We start from the raw sequence: 19,530 nt of genomic DNA on the forward strand, positions 1-19,530 counted from the left end.
TGGAAAATTTCCCCCAAGTATGTCCTGTACACAAAAAGCAGGACAAATCCAATCTGGCCAATTACTGTCCCATCAGTCTACTCTCAATCATCAGTAAAGTGATGGAAGATGTCATCAACAGTGCTATCAAGCAGGACCTTGCTCAGCAATAACTTGCTCAGTGATGCCCAGTTTGGGTTCCGCCAGGACCATTCAGTTCCTGATCTCATTACAGCCTTGGTTCAAACATGGACAAAAGAGCTGAATTCCAGAGTGAGGTGAGAGTGACTGTCCTTGACATCATGCTGCATTCAGCTGAGCGTGGTATCACAGAGCTGTAGCGGGGTATCAGGGGAAAACTCTCCAGTGGTTGGAAACATACCTGACACATAGGAAGATGGTCGTGGTTGTTGAAGTCTGTTATCGCAGCTCCAGGGTATCTCTACAGTAGTTCCTCAGAGTAGTGTCCTCTACACAACCATCTTCAGCTGCTTCATGAATGACCTTCCCTCCATCGTAAGGTCAGAAGAGGGGATGTTCGCCAATGATTGCACAATGTTTAGCACATTCGCGACTCCTCAGAAACTGAAGCAGTTTGTGTCCAAAAGCACAAAGATCTGGACAATATCCAGGCTTGGGCTTACAAGTGGCTATGACCATTACCAATAAAAGACAATCTAACTACCATCCCTTGACATTCAATGGTGTTACCATCACTGAATCCCCCACTATCAACATCTTGGGGGTTATCATTGATCAGAAACTCAACTGGATTCACCACATAAAGTGGCTAGAAGAGCTGGTTAGAGGCAAGTAACTCACTTTCTGATTCCCCAAAGCCTGTCCACTACCTACAAGACACAAGTCAGGAAGACCATGTGGAGGGGAAATCCAATGGATGTAGTGCAAAATATAGGGGCATTGTCTTCTCTGTCTTTACCTTCTCTTCTGTTGGCACATGGTACATGGTGGAATTTGAATTCAATAAAAAAAATCTGGAATTAAGAATCTAATGATGATCATGAATCCATTGTCAATTGACAGAAAAACCCATCTGGTTCACTTATGTCCTTTAGGGAAGGAAACTGCCATCTTTACCTGGTCTGGCCTACATGTGACTCCAGACTCCTAGCAATGTGGTTGACTCTTAACTGCCCTCTGGGCAATTAGGGATGGGCAATAAATGCTGCCTAGCCAGCAGTGAATGAATAAAGGAAAAAAAAAAGACCAATTCACTGACCTGTGAGATTTGATACCACTGATTCCTGCCCTGATCTGTGTCAATCCAATAACTTTTGGACTGGGCTGTCCAGGAATCTAAGCCGAATCAAAAATTGCACACAATTGCTTGAAAAAAACTATTTTGAAAATGGGCTTCTACATAGATCAATGCTCACATTGGGACCTGAGAACCATTTGCAGCCTGGTTCACCTTCACTCTGGCCCTTGGAAGACCTGCTTCTCCATGTTTACAGGATGTCGGCTATGAAGGGACTCAGAGTTCTCATCCTTTCAGCAAAACGAGGCATAGCCAATGTTCTATGGAAACAGCAATCATACAGCAAACTGAAAGGTCCTTTTGAAACATGAAAGTGGCAAGTGGAAGTTGCTGAAAACCCTTGACAGTTCTCCGCCAGTGTAGCATGGCAGAATGGTTACCAGCCCAAAGTAAAAGACCGTGGATGCTGGAAATGTGCACAAAGTGACGGAGAAATTGGAGTGTGGGAGAATGAATTCCAATGTCCATTGATCCTGTACTTTGCAGAGTATCTGGGATCAGTGCCAGGCCATGTCACTTGTACACATTTGCTAAGCACTGGCACCACTGTGGACACAGCTTGAGTGCCCGCAAGAAGAAAGAAGTGGAATGTTAACATCAGGTGGCCACTTGGCAGGGAGCCCCTTTGCTCCAAGTGCTGACAGACAGATGGATCACATTGCTTTTTGGGACAGTCAAATGGGAAAAAAATTTCCTGTCTCAGGAACCCCTCCGCTCAGCCTCATTCCCTGTGATGTTAAATACAAAGCCATGTTTGAGGGGGCAAGAGAAATGCTTTGTTTCTAGGTCCTGATGCAATGTATAGGGCTATTAAAGTAGTAACGGAAGAGATTCCCTGTCTCAGGCTCCTGCCTGATATTTTGCTCCCCTGTTGGGCTCTTGTGTCATTGTCTGACAAGAGATTCTTTGGAGCTAAGGCTTTTCAGCATGACAAGCTGCATTGCTTTTAAAACTCTTCTCTGGCCCACAGTGAAATATTTGGCCTCCCATTAAACAATACCCCACAGTCAGATGATTAAAATCAGGACACGTGGAATTAGAACTGCTTCCATTCCATGTTGTATTGTGTTGTGACACTCCTGGAGGTTAGTAAGATGGCTGTTGGAAAAATATTAGTAAGTATGTCTCTAATGAAGGTAATTACATTGATGATGGTGGTTGTTTACAGTTACACAGGCTAATTTTATTCCCCTTTGTGCCTAGGGAATTTTATGTTTCTGAATGCGTAGTCAGGATGAATCAGGAATTTCCGAGGGTTTTACTGGCAGGAGAGAAACAAGATTTTCCCATATTAGGGGATGGTTTATAAAGGGATTTCCATGATTTGGAAGGATTGGAATGGGCATTCTACAATAATGGGAATGGTTTTGGAATGAGCTTTCCCAAAGGCATGGGGAAATTGTATTCCTTGTTTGTATTCTTTGTATTCCTTCTGAAGGAGGGTCTAGGCTCGAAACGTCAGCCTTCCTGCTCCTCTGATGCTGCTTGGCCTGCTGTGTTCATCCAGCTCTACACCTTGTTATCTCAGATTCTCCAGCATCTGTGGTTCCTACTATCTCCAGGGGGAGGTGGGGAAATGGAACGGAGTTTAATTGATTGAGTGGAACAGAATAGGAATTCCCCAAGCTGGGGGAGTCACAATGGAATGAGATTTCACCAAGGATGCAGGAATGGAATGAGATTTCCCAAATTAGATGGGAGAAAGATTTTTGCTCTGCTATGACTGAATGGCTCCCATTATCAATGCAAACTGGGGATAGGGTTACCAAGGCTGGATAGATGTATTCCTGATGTCTGACTGCCTGATCAAAAGAAAGGAGTAATGCAAGAGACGGAAGAGACAGTGGCTCAGTGGTTAACGCTCTGTGGGTCTGGGTGGGATGCTCTTTGGAGGTTTGGTGTGGACTCAATGGGCTGAATGGTCTGCTTCCACACTGAAGGGATTCTATGAAATCAAGAAGAGAGGAAGAAAGAAAAGACAAAATGAAAAACTATTCGGAAAAAGAGGACAGAAGTATTCTTGATTCTTGGGTTTTAATTTCCATATTAAATATGGAACTTGGCAGGATGGAGGATGCACTAAGGTGGGTCTGCATATGGATTGAACACATTTTGAATCAAATTATTCAAATATGTTATTTGGCACAGGAGTCCTTGCATGTAGATTGTATAATTGAGACAGATAACCTGAACTTGGGATCATGGATGATGAACCAATGTTCTCAACATTTTCCCCAAATCCAGCTTCAACACTGGTAAGGGCTAGGTTGACCTCAGTTCTGATGCACTACCCCAATCTTTCATGAGGGGAGGAGAAAGATTGCTTCTAAAAAATGAAAGGAGAGAAAGAGCATTTTAAATATTGTTTTTGCGTATTACAGAGAGAAACAGAGTTAGGTGGCCACACCTTGACAAATTTCTCTAAATTAATGGCAAACACCTGATCCTCCTGTAAAATTAACAAAGTGCTACATTATATGTAATTCCCTGATATGGCCAGCGATAACATTCCAAATTCTGCAAGCAGTCAGCAGAGGGAGTCTGCATTCAGGTCTCCAATTGTATCTACAATTCATTAGAATTTGTACTTTCAAACAGAGCAAAGAGAGTATGTCACAGCGGCTCAACTGTACAAAATGCCATCATACATATTCCTTGAACATATTAAGAGCTGATGTTCCTAAAATTTGCCTTAATCACCATTTATATCAAAGTGATGCTACTAAAGACCAACAGTATGCATTTCTTGCCCATTAAATGAGATACTAAGAAGTTCCTCCAACGTTCTCCCTCCAAATTCTGACATTCCTAACAAACTCTGACTTCTTCTAGTTAATATGATTTCTTTTTTAAGAGACGGTTTTGAATTGCTAACACTGTTCTCAATTTAAGTTGATTTTTCCTCTCCATTCCTGCCCTGAATCCATTATTTCTTTACTGGGGTACAAGTTTCATGATTACTTGACAACTACTTAATATCTTGGTTACTGACTCATGCCTGTTGCTGGGCAGTAAGTGTGAGTAAGTAGGTATTTTGACCACATGGATAAAGCCTAATTCTATCATGCCCATAGACATACACCCAGCATTGTTCCTTGACTAGGGCTCAGTAATGGAATCATTTAACCTCTTCGAACCTAAGGCTATTGAAGCTAATTGCACTGAGATCAGCTGGCTGCGCCAAGAGCAAGGATTAAATCTGGGATCTGCCTGGTCTATTTTTAAAATCAAATTTCTTACTGCTCTCACACCTTTTGCTCTGACTGGGCCACTCACTACTTACCCAGAGTAAGTTAGTCCCATTTCTGCTACAATGCAGCACTCTGAGAGAAATTCCTGCAGAAATGGTTTGTTCTCTGGTTTCACCATCACTTCCTGCTTGAAGGTTCATGATGACCTCAATCTGGATAGTGCAGCTGAGACCTCGATTCTAACTGTGTTACAAATCATCATCACCTTGTGCTGATCTGTTGCCAGGTCCTGAAACTCCTTTTTATCCGTGATGAGCATTCCGGTGATGCTTTTTCACCTCCCAAGTTTCCTCCTCTCCTGTGCCGGTGGTGATACCTTGTACTGCAGTAGAAACAGTAATATTTGGAAATGAATGTACTGGTCATTCAGGAACAATGTTCTGAGGTATACAGAACAAGGGGCATGGGTATATGTCATTTGTAAGTTTTACTGGTTCTTCCTTCTGGGAAAGCAAACTGGAGTGACCATCCTGAGTTCCATGATTTGGGGTGGGGCGAGGGAGTCCCCCAGTGCTGGAACCATGGGTGTGTGGATAGATGTCAGAAAATTAAACCTGCAGACCTGGAGAGGTTAACTCACAGAATCGAAGGAAAGGCTGGAGAGCCAAGGGTGGAGCGGGTAGGCAGAGGGACAGAAGAAGCAGTGCAGTTTGCCCCGGGGGAGGGGAATGTCCACATCATGTGCTTTGCCCAGGTCCCGCAGCCCCTAGGAACAGCTCTGGGTGGAGTAGGCACCACAACCCACTTCATTCTCTTCCCCAAGTGGGTGAGGTGAGTTTAGGTACACATGTCAAGTCTGTTCACCTGCAAAGGAGGGGAGGTGGGCAATGAATAGAGCATTGAGATGGGTCTCTGAAAGGTGAGCTGAAATGCGAGCTGCAGTCTGAAAGCATTGCAGCTGATGGTAAGGGCGCCACTGCTGTCCCTGTTGAGATCAGCTAAATAAATGAAGATCAGGAATTAAACCTGAGGCCTCAAGGTGAATCAAAGTATAGGCTCAGGCAAATAGGTAATCCAACTTAATATTCTCTCGCAACACATCTGGCAATGCTCAGTATAATCATCAATTATTAGCAGGTAATGTCTAAAAAAGATTAATCATGTTATCCACCTCCAAGTTATTTATGGGATCATACTATACATTTGCCAGCACACGTCACTGAGCTTCAAAAAATAATAATTAATTGTGTGAAGTACTTGGAGATGTTTTGACAGGTGTTACAAAGCCATATATATGCAAATATTTATCTCTATTTAATGTGCATTGAATATTAATCTACCTGCATTGCTCAGACCTTTGGACTCATAAATAAAAACACTATTTCTATCAGGCAATAGCAGTTTTTAAAACTGTCCATTTTTAAATTTTGTTTTGCTGTTCTCCGATTGAGAGTGCCTGCATCTTACATCTGGAGACTGTGTGTAATTGCCTTATCCATAGCTTTCTTATTAACCCTGCTCAGAAACAACTTCCAGGGAACCTTAGGCATGTTAGAAGGACAGGATTATTCGCTGTCATTTTCCTCCCTCCAAATTTTATTTTTCTTTATTCTTCCATCGGATGTGGATGTTGCAGGAAAGGCTGGCATTGTTGTTCATTCTAATGGTCCTTAAATTTGCTCAGCCATTGTGGAGGGAAGTTAAGAGACAGCCACATGCTTGTGGGCCTGGAGTCCCATACAGACCAGACCTGGTAAGGGCAACAGATTTCTTTCCCTAAAAGACATTAATGAATGGATTTTATTTCACAGTAATTTATAATAATTGTCCTACACTAGATTTAAATTCCAGATTTAATGTTTGAATTTGAATTCCACCAGGTGCTATGGTGGAACTTGTGCCCTTGGCCCTCAGAGTATTAACCTGGATCAATAATATTACCACAACACCACTGACTCGATTGTAATGTGGGTGAAATTTGTGTGGCCAAGTGCTTGTCTAAAATAAGAATCAGAAGGACAGAATTAACATGGTGCCAATTTGTGTGGAAGCAGTGGCATTGTGGTAATGTCCCTGGACATGTAATCCAGAGACCCAAGCAAGTGTTCTTGGGATATGGGTTTAAATCCCATGGTGGAATTTGAATTCAACTTCTAAAAAAGAACGAGTTAAGTCCTTTATTCATTCACGGGATGAGGGTGTCACTAGCTAGGCAGCATTTATTGCCCATCCCTAATTGCCCAGCGGGCAGTTAAGAGTCAACAACATTGCTGTGGGTCTGGAGTCACATGTAGGCCAAACCAGGTAAGGATGGCAGTTTCCTTCCCTAAAGGACATTAGTGAACCAGAGATAGTAGGAACTGCAGATGCTGGAGAATCTGAGACAACAAGGTGCAGAGCTGGATGAACACAGCAGGCCAAGCAGCATCATAGGAGCAAAAGTGAACCAGGTGGGTTTTTCCAACAATTGATTCATGGTTATGATTAGATTCTTAATTCCAGATATTTATCGAATTCAAATTCCATCATCTGCCATGGTAGGATTTGAACTCGGATCCCCAGAACATTATCTAGGTCACTGGATTAACAGTCCAGTGATAATATCACTAGGCCAACACCTCCCCAGGTGACCATATAATCATCATTGATTAATGGGTGTCATTTAGGGAGACAAAACTCCTATCCTCATCTGGTCTGACCTTCATGTGACTCCAGACCTACAGCAAAGCAGTTGACTAACTGCCCTCTGAAATAACCTGAAGGGCTAATCTAGTCAAAGGCAATAAACAATGGGCAATGCCAAAGTCTCATGCAAGAATAAAGAAAAGAAATTGTCCCATTGCTCAAGCATGCTCCAGTTTTAAAAAGGTTCTGACTGTGCAAATATCTGCTAACTTTCCCAGGTTCAAGATCACCGCAACTTCAGCATATGTGTGGCATCATTAAAATCCATTTAGCAATCTGAATGCTTATTAATTTTGGTGTCATTTTATTGTAGCTGGAAGCTCAAGGGCATGTGCAAAATTTTAGTACTCGGCTATTATTCAGGTGTTGTACATTAGGCCAATTTACAAATTATATTCTTCCTGTCACTTAACTTGTTACTTTTATAAATACAACCCTGTCACTCTGGCGTATGTGAGATCATTTTTTACTCTGCTATAATTCAGTGGAAAAATAACTCTGAAATATGCCAAATATGAACTTCTGTCGCCTGCTCCAACATGTTAAGATTAATGACTGTCAGTTTTAAAACAGAAACGCAGTAAAACAGAAATATACTGAGGTGCTAAAGAGCATAAGGCTCAGAAGTTTAAAAAGCTGACACTGTCCTCTATTTCCTGTATTTTTTTCAAACACTTTCTTCAATAAAATACCCTTTTGCCTTTGGATTTGCTGTCCTTATCTACCTTCATTGTATCCTTGGGCAGTCCACTTCATACCTCATGTGAAGTAGATCAATTTAGCTGGCCTCTTGCCTTTTTTGTTGGAAGCTCTGTAACTCTGTGATGTAGCTCCACATTTTAAACTGACATTTCCTTGTAGCTGGGAGCGCAGTGAATCAGGTGTCTGTAATGAGAAGCGAAGGGTTGAAAGGTTTTGTGTAGACCCTTAATCAGATCATGGCTCCTGCTTGTGGAGGAAATAGCAAATGATCTGTGCCTAGGGTCTTCAGTGTAGGACATCCTGTCATTGGTGGCTGTGTATTCGGCATCTAGTTCCGAAGGTGTGGAATTCTCTCCCTAATCCTTCCTTGTCTTTATCTCTTTTTCCTCCTTTAACAGGCTCCTAAAAACGTACTTCTTTGTCAAAGCCTTTGTTCATCTGCCCCAATACTTTGTTATTTGTGTTCAGTGTCACATTTTCCTTCATAACATTTCAATGAAGCACCGCGAGATGGTTTATTACTTTAAAAATGCTGTATAGTTGCAACATTTTTTATTGTTCTTTCTGTTTCCATTTTCTAATTCCAAATATGGTAAATGTTTTCATGTCAAATCTGCTACATCATAAAATGATTCTTTTCCTTATTAATCTCCTCCCATTTTTTTCTGTTTCCTTTACCAACTTAGGTATTTTCAGGAGATCCTTCCAAATATTAGTTCCATTCACGTCTTCTTCTTGTTTTATTGAGGTGATTTTTAAAAAATTATAAATTAAGCAGTGAATGTCATGTTATCTATTATTTGTTTCATGCTTCAATTTGAATTCTTCCTAATTTTTATGGGAATAGTTGCTTATTTTTCAATTTTCAGCCCTGAGTTATAAGTTTGAGTCATTTTACACATATGATTGAGCCTACTGTGTGTTGTCAGGAGTTTCCGAATTTGACTCCAAATATCATAATCCAACAAGCATAGGATCCATATCTTCTATCCCTTCCTATTCATGTATTCATCCAGGTGCTTCTTGAATGCTACTATTGTGTCTGCTTCCACCATCTCCTCTGGCAGTGCGTTCCCGGCACTCACCACCCTTTGTATGGAAAGTAGATCAAACAGTTCTTGACACCTGGGAATTTTTACTGTGTCCGGGAAAGGTGTGCTGTTGGAGAATGGGAGTGGCAGATGGTTAAGAATTCAAAAATCATTCAGCTCATTGTGTCACATCAGCTCTCTAAGCATTTGACTTCTGCAATCTCCTGCCTTTTCCTGTACCCCTGTCTAATGTTTCTATTTAAATAATCAGCCAATGCCTTCTTGAATAAGGGCATTGAAAAAAGATCAAACATATGAAGTTCTTGGAGGGACAATTAATTTGGAGGAGTTCAAAAATTCACTTCCTGAACTAGAGAGAACTGATGTGAAACAGCAGAATGTTGAGATTGGAAGATTAGCAGTGGAAATGTTAGGTGGTTATGAGCTGGTTCATAAATTAAAGTTTGGCTTCTGACATCAATTTCAATCTGTGAGGGATAGAAATTGGGGAAAAGAGAAATTATCAGGTGGTAAGGGAAAAGGAGATCACATTGAAGATAGTAATGATAGTTCACCACGCAGTAAAAAGGAAACCCATGAGGGGGAAGGAGAAGTAAAAAAAGTTCAGGTGTTTTCACTGCAATAAAATAGGCCACATGAAGTTGCAGTGAACAAAGAACAAAGAGCAAAGAACAATACAGCACAGGTTACATATCCCTCTATTCCCTTCCTATTCATGTATTCGTACAGGTGCTTCTTGAATACTGCTATCGTGTCTGCTTCCAACATTTCCTCTGGCACTGTGTTTCAGGCACTCACCACCTTTGTGTGAAAAATAAATCAAACATATGAAGTTCTTGGAGAGATGATTATTTTGGAGAAGTTCAAAAATTCACTTCCTGAAGTAGTGAGAACTCACGTGGGATAGCAGTGTTGGTGGTTTAGAAAAAGCAAGGGAAAGATGGATGTGGGAAAACAGGATAAGCCAGTGAGTTTTGCTGAAGAGGTAAAGGAAAGCACAGCGACAGCTAAAAGACTGCAAAAGAATGTACAACCTGATCAGGAGTTGGTTGAGAAGAAAGTGCTAGATCTCTTTAAGGAATTTACTTGCATGGGTAGGGTTTACTCATGTATGTCAGGAGGACTAGGTAAAGAAATTAAGATTTTAAGAGATGCAGGAGCGAGTCAATCTTTGATGGTGAGGGATGAGTGTTGCCAGAAAAAGTGGCAATATGTGGAATTCATAGAGCAGTGCTCCATTATGTAAAGTGAAGTTGGAGAGTCCAGTGAAAAGCAGAGAATTGGTAGTAGGAGTAATAGAAATGTTCTTGGTTCCAGAAATGCAGTTTGTCCTTGGTAATGATATAGCTGGATTGCAGGTGGGAGTGATGCCTGCTGTGGTTGAAAAGCCAGGGGAAAATCAGGCAACTGAGGCATTATAGGAAGTATATTGATGCGTGTGATGTGGGTGTCAGTCCTGTACTCTTGCGAGCACATGATGAGAAGATAGAGAGACCTATTGGGTATTTTTTGAGAAAATTGAATATTCATCAACAGAAATATTCCACAATTGATAAGAAGATCTTGAGTTTGCTGTTGGCATTGCAACATTTCAACATTTATATTGCCAGTAATGTTTCCGAGACAATTGTATATAGTGATTATAACTCCTTAAAGTTTTTGGAAAATTTAAGGATAAAAATTCCAGACTGTTCAGATACTTAAAGATACTTAAAGGTCTTTTCACTCTCTGTCTCTCTCAACCATAAAATCCAGTATCCAATCAAAAAAAGAACTTGCAACAACTATTCACTGAGAACTCAAGATCTTTTCAATGTGGAAAGCAAATTGTACATTTGATTTTTGGATCAAGACGATTAGCTTCACAATTAATGTTCACAGCACTGGTCTGCAGCCTTACATAGACCCATAATAGCCACTGACCACACACACATTGTCTTGAATACTGTCTATCACCAGCATGGAATCAATTAAGTGAGAAACATAGAAAAATAGGAGCAGGAGTAGACCATTCGCCTGATCAACCCTGCTCCATCATTCAACACAATCATAGCTGATCCTCTAACTCAAAGCCTTACTTCCACTTTCTTCCATATCCCTTGAAGCCTTTAATGCCTAGAAATCTATCTATTTCTTAAAACTATTCAGTGACTTGTCTTCCACAGCCTTTTATGGGGAGAATTCCATTGTGCATTACCCTTTTACTGAAGGAAGCTCTCCCCCTCTTAATTCTAAATAGCCTACTCTACATCCTAATATTGTAACCCCTTTGTTCTTGAGCCCCCAAACAGGGAAACATCATCTTTGAATCCAGTTTGTCTACTGTTGTCAGATTTTTGTACTTTTTAATGAGATACCCTCCCATTCTTGTAGAGTGAATACAGGCATAGTTGACCCAATCTCTCCTCCCATGATAAATCTGCCTTCCTAGAAATCAGTGTGCTGAATCTTTACTGTGTTCCCTCAACTACAAATATATCCTTTCTTAGGTATGGAGATCAAAATTGCAGACAACACTCCAGGTCTGGTCTCCAGTTCTGCACAGGCTCTGCACTATTCACTCAACGTACTGTTGGCTTGTGAAAACCAGCAGCTATTAATACAGTACTGTGTTCATAATAATCTGGACTGTGGTGATAGCTCATACATTCTGCATCAGACTTCCATACTCCTTTATTCCAAATAGAACACCAAGTCAATTGCTGGCTGTTAGGCAACAAGGAATAATCCCTCTGGAAGTGGCTCAGAGCATTTATTAACAGCCGAAAACATAACTGCATAGCAGCCCACCTGCAAAAGCCATGCTCGATATTGTTAGCAAAAAATCATTTTACTCAGGTAAGACTTCAGCTGCCTAAACTGATTTGCTCAAATTTTACAGCATGACGCTGAGCTTGTATCTGGGATTCCTGTCATCGTCCGTAAAATACACAGATTTGCCAGCTTGAGGGATCAGATGCTAGCTGGGAAGCAACAAATGCATCTGGTGGAGCAGGAAATGGAGGGGGACGTGGAAAAGTTCAGTTCGCAACCAATAGAACCCTCCTATCTGAACTCTCAGGGACAAGCGCTGCAATTGGAAGACTTTTTTGGTGGTTCTGAGTGAATGAATGAGCTGAATGTCTTGCCTCATCCCTAGTCTTCTTGTAACATGATTTGTTATTAATATTGTTGAGCATATTTCCACCATTGTAGTCTCTGACATAGACAATGAATAAAAGGTTTTAAGAGCAATAAACAAGAGAAGGTTTTAAGTGCTGATCAGTAATGTAATTTCTATCTGTAGAGGTTGCATTTAATACCGAAGTGCATATTCAGTCTGATAGGGTTAGGCATTATAGCATGTTATTGTAGGACTGTGCATTAACTACTCTCTGACTGATGTATTAAGCATTATGTCTTATCTTTAAAGGGGGATTAATGGAGATTTGTGGCTCCACTTAAGAGTTTAAATATCACTCTGACCCAGATTGTTTTTCCCTTCACAATGATTGAGAAAACAATAGACGATGTTTGACCACATTTCCAGCTAGCTGGATGTACAGTGAATAACTCTCCTCCCTGCTAACTGCAGTTTGGTGGGCCTAGAACACCTCCTTACTGGAATACAAATACAGATATGACAATGTGACATCACGGCACAGGGTATGTGGAGATAGAATAGATGTCTTCAATTTCTGTTGTCCTTTATAATGCTGTCCATACAATCCTCATTCTCCAGAGGTGATGGTGACTTTTTCTAAAAATGATGTTTTATGTGATTTATTTTCACCATCCTTTCTATGATCTCAGTTTCCTTGCTGAATATAAGAATAGGAGAAGATTTGGCTATTCAGCCCCACAAGCCTGTCCCATTATTCTATAAGATCATGGCTGATCTGCCCCAGGCCTCAACTCCTCTTTTATATCAGCTTATTGTAATGCTTAATTCCTCAATATTTTAAAATTCTATCTCCTTCCACTATAACTACCTTCAGTGACACAACATTCACGTCTTCACAACTCTCTTGGGTAGAGAATTCCAGACGTTTGCTACCCTCTGGGAGAAGAAATTCTATGTAACTTTGTTTTCTAGTTTAAGATATCCCTGTTATGGAAAGGTGTTCTCGACATCTATCCTGTCAGACTCCCCAGAATCTTGTACATTTCAATAAGATTCTTCATTATTGTGCTAGATGCTAATGAATAATGGTTGAACATGTTTAGCCGATCTTGATAAGTATGTCCCTTCATCCCAGGAATCAGCCTAGTAAACCTCTTTTAAACTGCCTGTAATGCCAGTATGACTTTTCTTAAAAATGGGGACCAAAGGTGTATACAGTACTCTGGTGTGACTGGTACCAACAACCTATACAGTTGTAACAAGACTTCCCTATTTTTAAGCTCCAGCAACAAAGACCAAATTTCCATTTGTTAATTACTTGCTGCGCTTGCATGCTAATGTCTTGTGTTTCATGCACAAGAACACTAAGATCCCTCTGTCCTGCACTTTTTGGTGTACCTCTATTTAAAAAATAGTCTGTCCTTTGATTCACCCTACCAAAGTGCACAAACTTACACCTTCCAACATTAAACCCCACCTGCCAAATTTTATGCCCACTCACTCAACCTATCAAGGAGATATCCTTGCATATTCTTTATGTCCAAATCACAACATGCTCTCCTACCTACTTTGCATCATCAGAAAATTTGGATGCAATTACACTCTGTCCCCTCCTCCGAGTCATTACTATATTAAAAATGGATGTCCCAGGACTGATCTTTGTGGCATTCCACTGGTAATGTTTTTCCAATCTGAAAAAGAACCATTAGTCTTGACTTCTTCTGGCAAGAAGATCTTTGTGGCATTCCACTGGTAATGTTTTTCCAATCTGAAAAAGAACCATTAATCTTGACTTCTTCTGGCAAGATGAGGCAAGACATTCAGCTCGTTCATTCACTCAGAAGTCAAGAATTAGTCTTCAGTATGTTAACCAATCCTCAATCTATGTTCATAGATTATCTCCAATATCTGAGTTCCTATTGTGTAATTATCTTTCATAAAGCACATTATTGAATGTCTTCTGGAAATCCAAATACATTGCATATACCAGCTCCCCTTTATTGATTCTGTTTGTTATATCCTCAAAGAACTCTAGCAAATTTGTTAAACACGATTTTCCTTTCTCAAACCATGTTGATTCTGTTGCATTTAGTTTTTCCAAAAATTTTGCTATCTCTTCTTTAATAAAGGCGCTAGCATTTTTCTAATGACAGATGTTAGGCTAATTGGTCTATAGTTTTCTGCTTTCTATTTCTGTCCCTCTTGAACAAAGGCATTGGATTAGTGCTTTTCCAATCAGATGTAATGGTCCCAGAATCCAATGGGTTCTGCAACATTTTGGCCAATATCTCCACTATCTCTGCAGCCACTTCCTTTAAAACCCTTGCATGCGTGTACCAGTAATTGTCTGCCTTTAGTTCCATTAGTTTGTCAAATACCTTGAATATTTTGAGTACTTTGGTAGAGAGTGTTACAGGACATTTCCTCTCATTGGCAACTTGCTTATCTGATATCTTTAAGATGTTCGTAGCATTCTCCATTGAAGACCAAAGCTAAATAATGGTTTAAATTATCTGCCATTTCCCCGTTACTCATTATTGATTCCCCAGTCACATCCCTTCAAGGCCCACTGACTTTAGCTACGCTCTTTTTAAATAACTAAGTGCACTTGCTGTTTGTACGTTTCTTGTAAATTTTCTATCATAATCAATTTTATTAGCTTTTTAGTCGTCCACTGCTAGTTCCGAAGAAGATCCCAATCCTTTGGCCTACTACTAATTTTCACTGCTTTGCAAGCCTTGATTATTGATTGGATACTCTCCTTAACCATCTTTGTTAACCATGGAAGGTTCATCCTTCTCATTGAGTCTTTCTTTTGGACTGGAATAAGTTATTGCTTGGCATTTTGAAATATCTGTTTAAATGTTGGCCACTGCTTGACCAATGTCTTTCCCCTTAGTCCACTTTGCCAATCCACTTCAGACAATTCTTTCTCCATCCCTCTGTACTTGGTCTTATTTAAGTTGAAGACACCTGAGTTGTTCCCCCAAAAACTGAATTTGAAACTCCACCATGTTGCGAATGCTATCCTCTCAGGGGGACTCTCTTAATAATGATCTCTTAATAATCTTACACATTACACATTACTAGATTTAAAATAGCCTGGTCCTGGGTAAGTCGTGCAGTGTACTGCTCTATGAAACAATCCATGATGCACTCTAGAATTTCATCTTTCATGTTATGCTTGCCCTTTCTGGTTTGTCCGGTCAATATGCAGATTAAAATTATTCATGACGATTGTGTTCTTACGTTTGTATTATTTCCTTGCAGATTCTCTCAGTTAGATATAGGTATTGTGACAAATAAAATGAGCACCAGTAAGTTCCATTGAAAATGTCCCTCAGAAAAATGCTGGCTACACAACCACCCTGTATTAAACTTTCTGTTGTACTCTTCAGCTTTTTCTGATGGCTTGATTCTGACATAATTCAAGCTGACTCCTGAGCTACCATGATGGAGTCAGGGAATCAGGACAAGGATTTCACATTGTTAGCTACTATACTGCTCAATATCTCTCTCAACATTTAAACTGCGAGGGATAAAAAGACTCTTGTTTTTCTTCAGAGAGTGAATACTAAATTATAAATAAACAGATCTAACTCAGAATAAGAGGAAGCCTTTTGCATAATTGCAATGTCTGAAGGAAGTCTTTCTCTTGACATATTTCTGTGGATGAAGCTTTCAGGATGATTGTACTCATGGGCTGCAGGCTTGCTGGTGGCTTGTCAGGTCTTTCTGTGAGTGGCAGACTCACTGGCAGTGTGTACAAGTGAAGCCAAAGTCGCTGCTGGGATCAATTAGGTCTATCTATCTCCTTTTCTTTATCATGCCAGCTCTTCACTCACTATTCAAGACTCACTGCATTGTAAGTGATGTATCTCACTGTCAACCTGACTATTACAGACCTCCTCCTACTTTTCCATCATGTCTGTCTGGTTAGTCTGCTGCTGGAGTATCTTCCTCTGAGTTGCTGCTCTTCCACCAGTAACACTTTTTGTCGGCTTAAATGAATATGGTACTCATTTTCAAAGAATATAAATAGATAGACAGAAGATGAGCCGTTCTTGATTTTATTTAGCTTTGGTGCCGCCGCAGAATGGGAATTAAGAGGGATAGACTGTGAACATAGTCTGGGGTTTGAGAAGGTTAAAGTGCTGCCAAGCCTTTCAATTGCAGAGGGATAGAATGTGAATATTGATTGGACATATGGAAAACAGCATGGATGGGTTGGAATCAAAAATCATCTGTGATTAGGAAGAGCTTTGATACACTTCATTGTAGCTTGGGAAGTTCTGAGGAAGGGTCAATGGACCTGAAACGTTAACTCTGATTTTTCTTCACAGACGCTGCTAAACTTGTTGAGCCTTTCCAGCAACTTCTCTTTTTGTTCCTGATTTACAGCATCCGCAGCTCTTTTGGCTCTTGTTTTATTTGTGTTTTGTTGATGACCTTCTGCTGGATGCCTATCTGCTGTATAGTTGGCACTCAAGGTGATGGCTTCTAGTAAATGGTCGCTGCTGGTGGAAATGTAGCTTCTAATGATTGGATGTTGTTGGCTGATTTCTGGTGACTGCCTCCTGGTGGTGGTTGGGTGTTGGGAAGATGCAGACACTGGTTCGTCAGCCTTTGATCAGGGATGGATTTTACGAGATGCCATGGGCTCTGCCAACCTGGTCAAAGGTTTGGTGGGGAGCATGCTCAGGTGAATGGCTGCCCTGCTGTCATTTAATGGTTAATTGGCCTTTTGATGGCTGGAGCTGGGATCTCTGCCGATTAGGGACAGAGGGTCCACCTCAGAGAGGTGCCAACCAATTGGATAGCTGGCAGTTATCCAATTGGTAGTTCCAGGAGTGGTGGCCTCTGCTGGATTGACAAACATCATTACTGGTGCAAGGTACCAAGGTAGGTGAATGGCAGAGGGTTTTATTTTTTAATCATTCACAGGATGAGGTTGTTACTTGTTAGGCCAGCATTTATTGCCCATCTCTAATTGCCCAGAAGAGAGTTAAGAGACAACCACATTGCTATGTAGGCCAGACCAGGCAAGGAAGGTGACTTCCTTCCCTAAAGGGCTTTAGTGAACCAGATGGGTTTTTCCTGACAATTGACAATGGACTTATGGTCATTATTGACTCTTAATTCCAGATTTTTAAAAAATTGAAATCAAATTCCTCCATCTGTCAAGGCAGGATTCAAACACGGATCCTCAGACCATTACCTGGATCTCTGGATTATCAGTCCAGCAAAAGTACCACTAGGCCATCCCCTCTCTAATGTGGCTAAGGACTGGCTGGTGGGTCCTGGCAATGGAAATAAGGTGGTTGGGAAGCTGGGTTTGAGAGGCCAATGACAGGAGAGTAAGTGTGGTCTTGTGGGGGGCCTCTGATGGACATGGCGCCTGATGGGACACTACCCTTCCCCCTCAAAGAATGTTTTAGTTTGAGATTAGGCCAGACAGCTATTGCCTGGTCAGCACCTCCCTTTGACAGGGCCTCTCCTTGCCACTGAAGGCATAGTCACTTCATTGGCTACTTAAGGGCCTTAGTTGTCCCATGGTTGGGCAGGCTGCCCTGTACCTCCACTGTACCCTCTAAAAGTTCATACAAGTTGAGGATAGGTGAAGAGGCAACTCCTGGTTCACCTGCTAGATTTTACAATACCTCATTCCATCTTCAAACCCATCCACAAGGAAGCATAAATGTAGCTCTACAATCTGCGCACTGTGTACTGTGTACATTTCTGGTCTTCCTGTTATCGGAATAACATTACTCAGTTGGAGAGGGTTCAGAAAAGCTTTACCAGGATATTGCCAGGAATGGAGGGTTTGAGTTATAAACAGAGTCTGGATATGCTGGGACTTTTTTCACTGGAGTGTAGGAGGTTGAGAGGTGAACGTATAGGGGTTTATAAAATCAAGATAAGATGAATGGTAGATGTCTTTTCCCTAGGGTGGGCGCTTTCAAGACTAGGGAGCGTATTTATAATGTGAGAGGAGAGAGACTTAAAATAGACAGGAGGGACAATTTTTTTTACGTGGAGAGCAGTTCACGTCTTGAATGAACGTCCAGCGGAAGTGCTGGATGCTGGTACAGTTAACAACATTTAAAAGACATTTAGGTAAGTACATGAATAAGAAACATTTGGAGGGATATGGGCCAACTGCAGGCAGGTGGGACTAGTTTAGTTTGCGATTATGGTTGGCATGGACTGGTTGGACTAAAGGGTCTGGTTCCATGATCCTATGACTCCATGGCTGTTGAGTAAGACAATTGAGTCATTTCTTTGTATGATGTACCTGTTATATCTTTACACATGGTGTAGTATAGTTATTATAAATCTTTGACAAAAACAGAAATTGCTGGAAAAACTCCAGGGCTGTCAGCATCTATGAAGAGAAATTAAAGTTAATGTTTCGGGTCGAGTGACCCTTCCCTAGAGAATGTCCACCCTCCGACGTCTCTGATTTACAGCATCTGCAGTTCTTTTGGTTTTTATTGTAAAGCTTTAATGAGTCATAACCTACCAATAAATCCATGCTTACAATTTTTGTCTATTACCATGTGGTAACTCCACATTGTCAGTCTGGGACATTTTTTTGCGCACAAAGGTTGTAGAATTGGGGATTGATACCTTGATGCTGATGCCACTTATTCAGGCTATTGACACTTTTCCGTTGGGAAACTGATGATCCAGCATTATGGAAATTATAATGTGGTTATAAAACTGTGGTTAACCTGGCAGCCGCCAGCAGTGTTGTACCTCTTTAGAACACGTCTAAATGTCTGGCTCATGAGATTGGTTATGTAGCGGTTATATTACTGGACGTTAATATCCTGAAATCTGGACCAAAGATCTGCAGGTATGAGTTCATAATCTCACTGGAGCAGCAGGAAAATTTAAATATAGTTAACACAACAACCACAACAAACAAATCTGAGAATGAAAGATTGTATCTGTAATGGTTGCCAGTTTGTCCTAAAACCCGTCTGATGCGCTTTAGGGGAGGAATTCTTCAGTCCTTATGTGGTTCCCAAATTAGTATAATTGCTTCTGAAATAGTCTTATAGTTGTTAAGAAGTCAGCTCACCATCACCTTCACAATGGCAGCTAGCATTTGGTTTTGAGGTTTACACTATGAAACAGGCCCTTCGGCCCAGCTTGTACATGCCGCCCCAGTTTTCACACTTAATCTAGTCCCATTTGCCTGCATTTGGTCCATATCCCTCCATATCTATCCCATCCATGTACCTGTCCAAATGTTTCTTAAATGACAAAATTGTACCCATCTCCACCACTAACTCTCGCAGCCCTTTCCAGACCCTCACCACCCTCTGTGTGAAAAAACTGACTCTCTGAACACTTTTGTATCACTCCTCTCTTAACTTAAACCTATGCCGTCTAGTTTTAGATTCCTCTGCCAACATTGGGTAATGAATGCTGGCATCCAAAGACCATGAATTCATTAAAGAAAATGCATCATGTGTTTGGACTCCCTCGTGAATAATTTTGAAGACAGATTTGCCTTCAATGACACTTTGA

Source organism: Rhincodon typus, chromosome 1 (assembly GCF_021869965.1).
Source record: "Rhincodon typus isolate 14 chromosome 1, sRhiTyp1.1, whole genome shotgun sequence".
Classification (NCBI taxonomy): Eukaryota; Metazoa; Chordata; class Chondrichthyes; order Orectolobiformes; family Rhincodontidae; genus Rhincodon; species Rhincodon typus.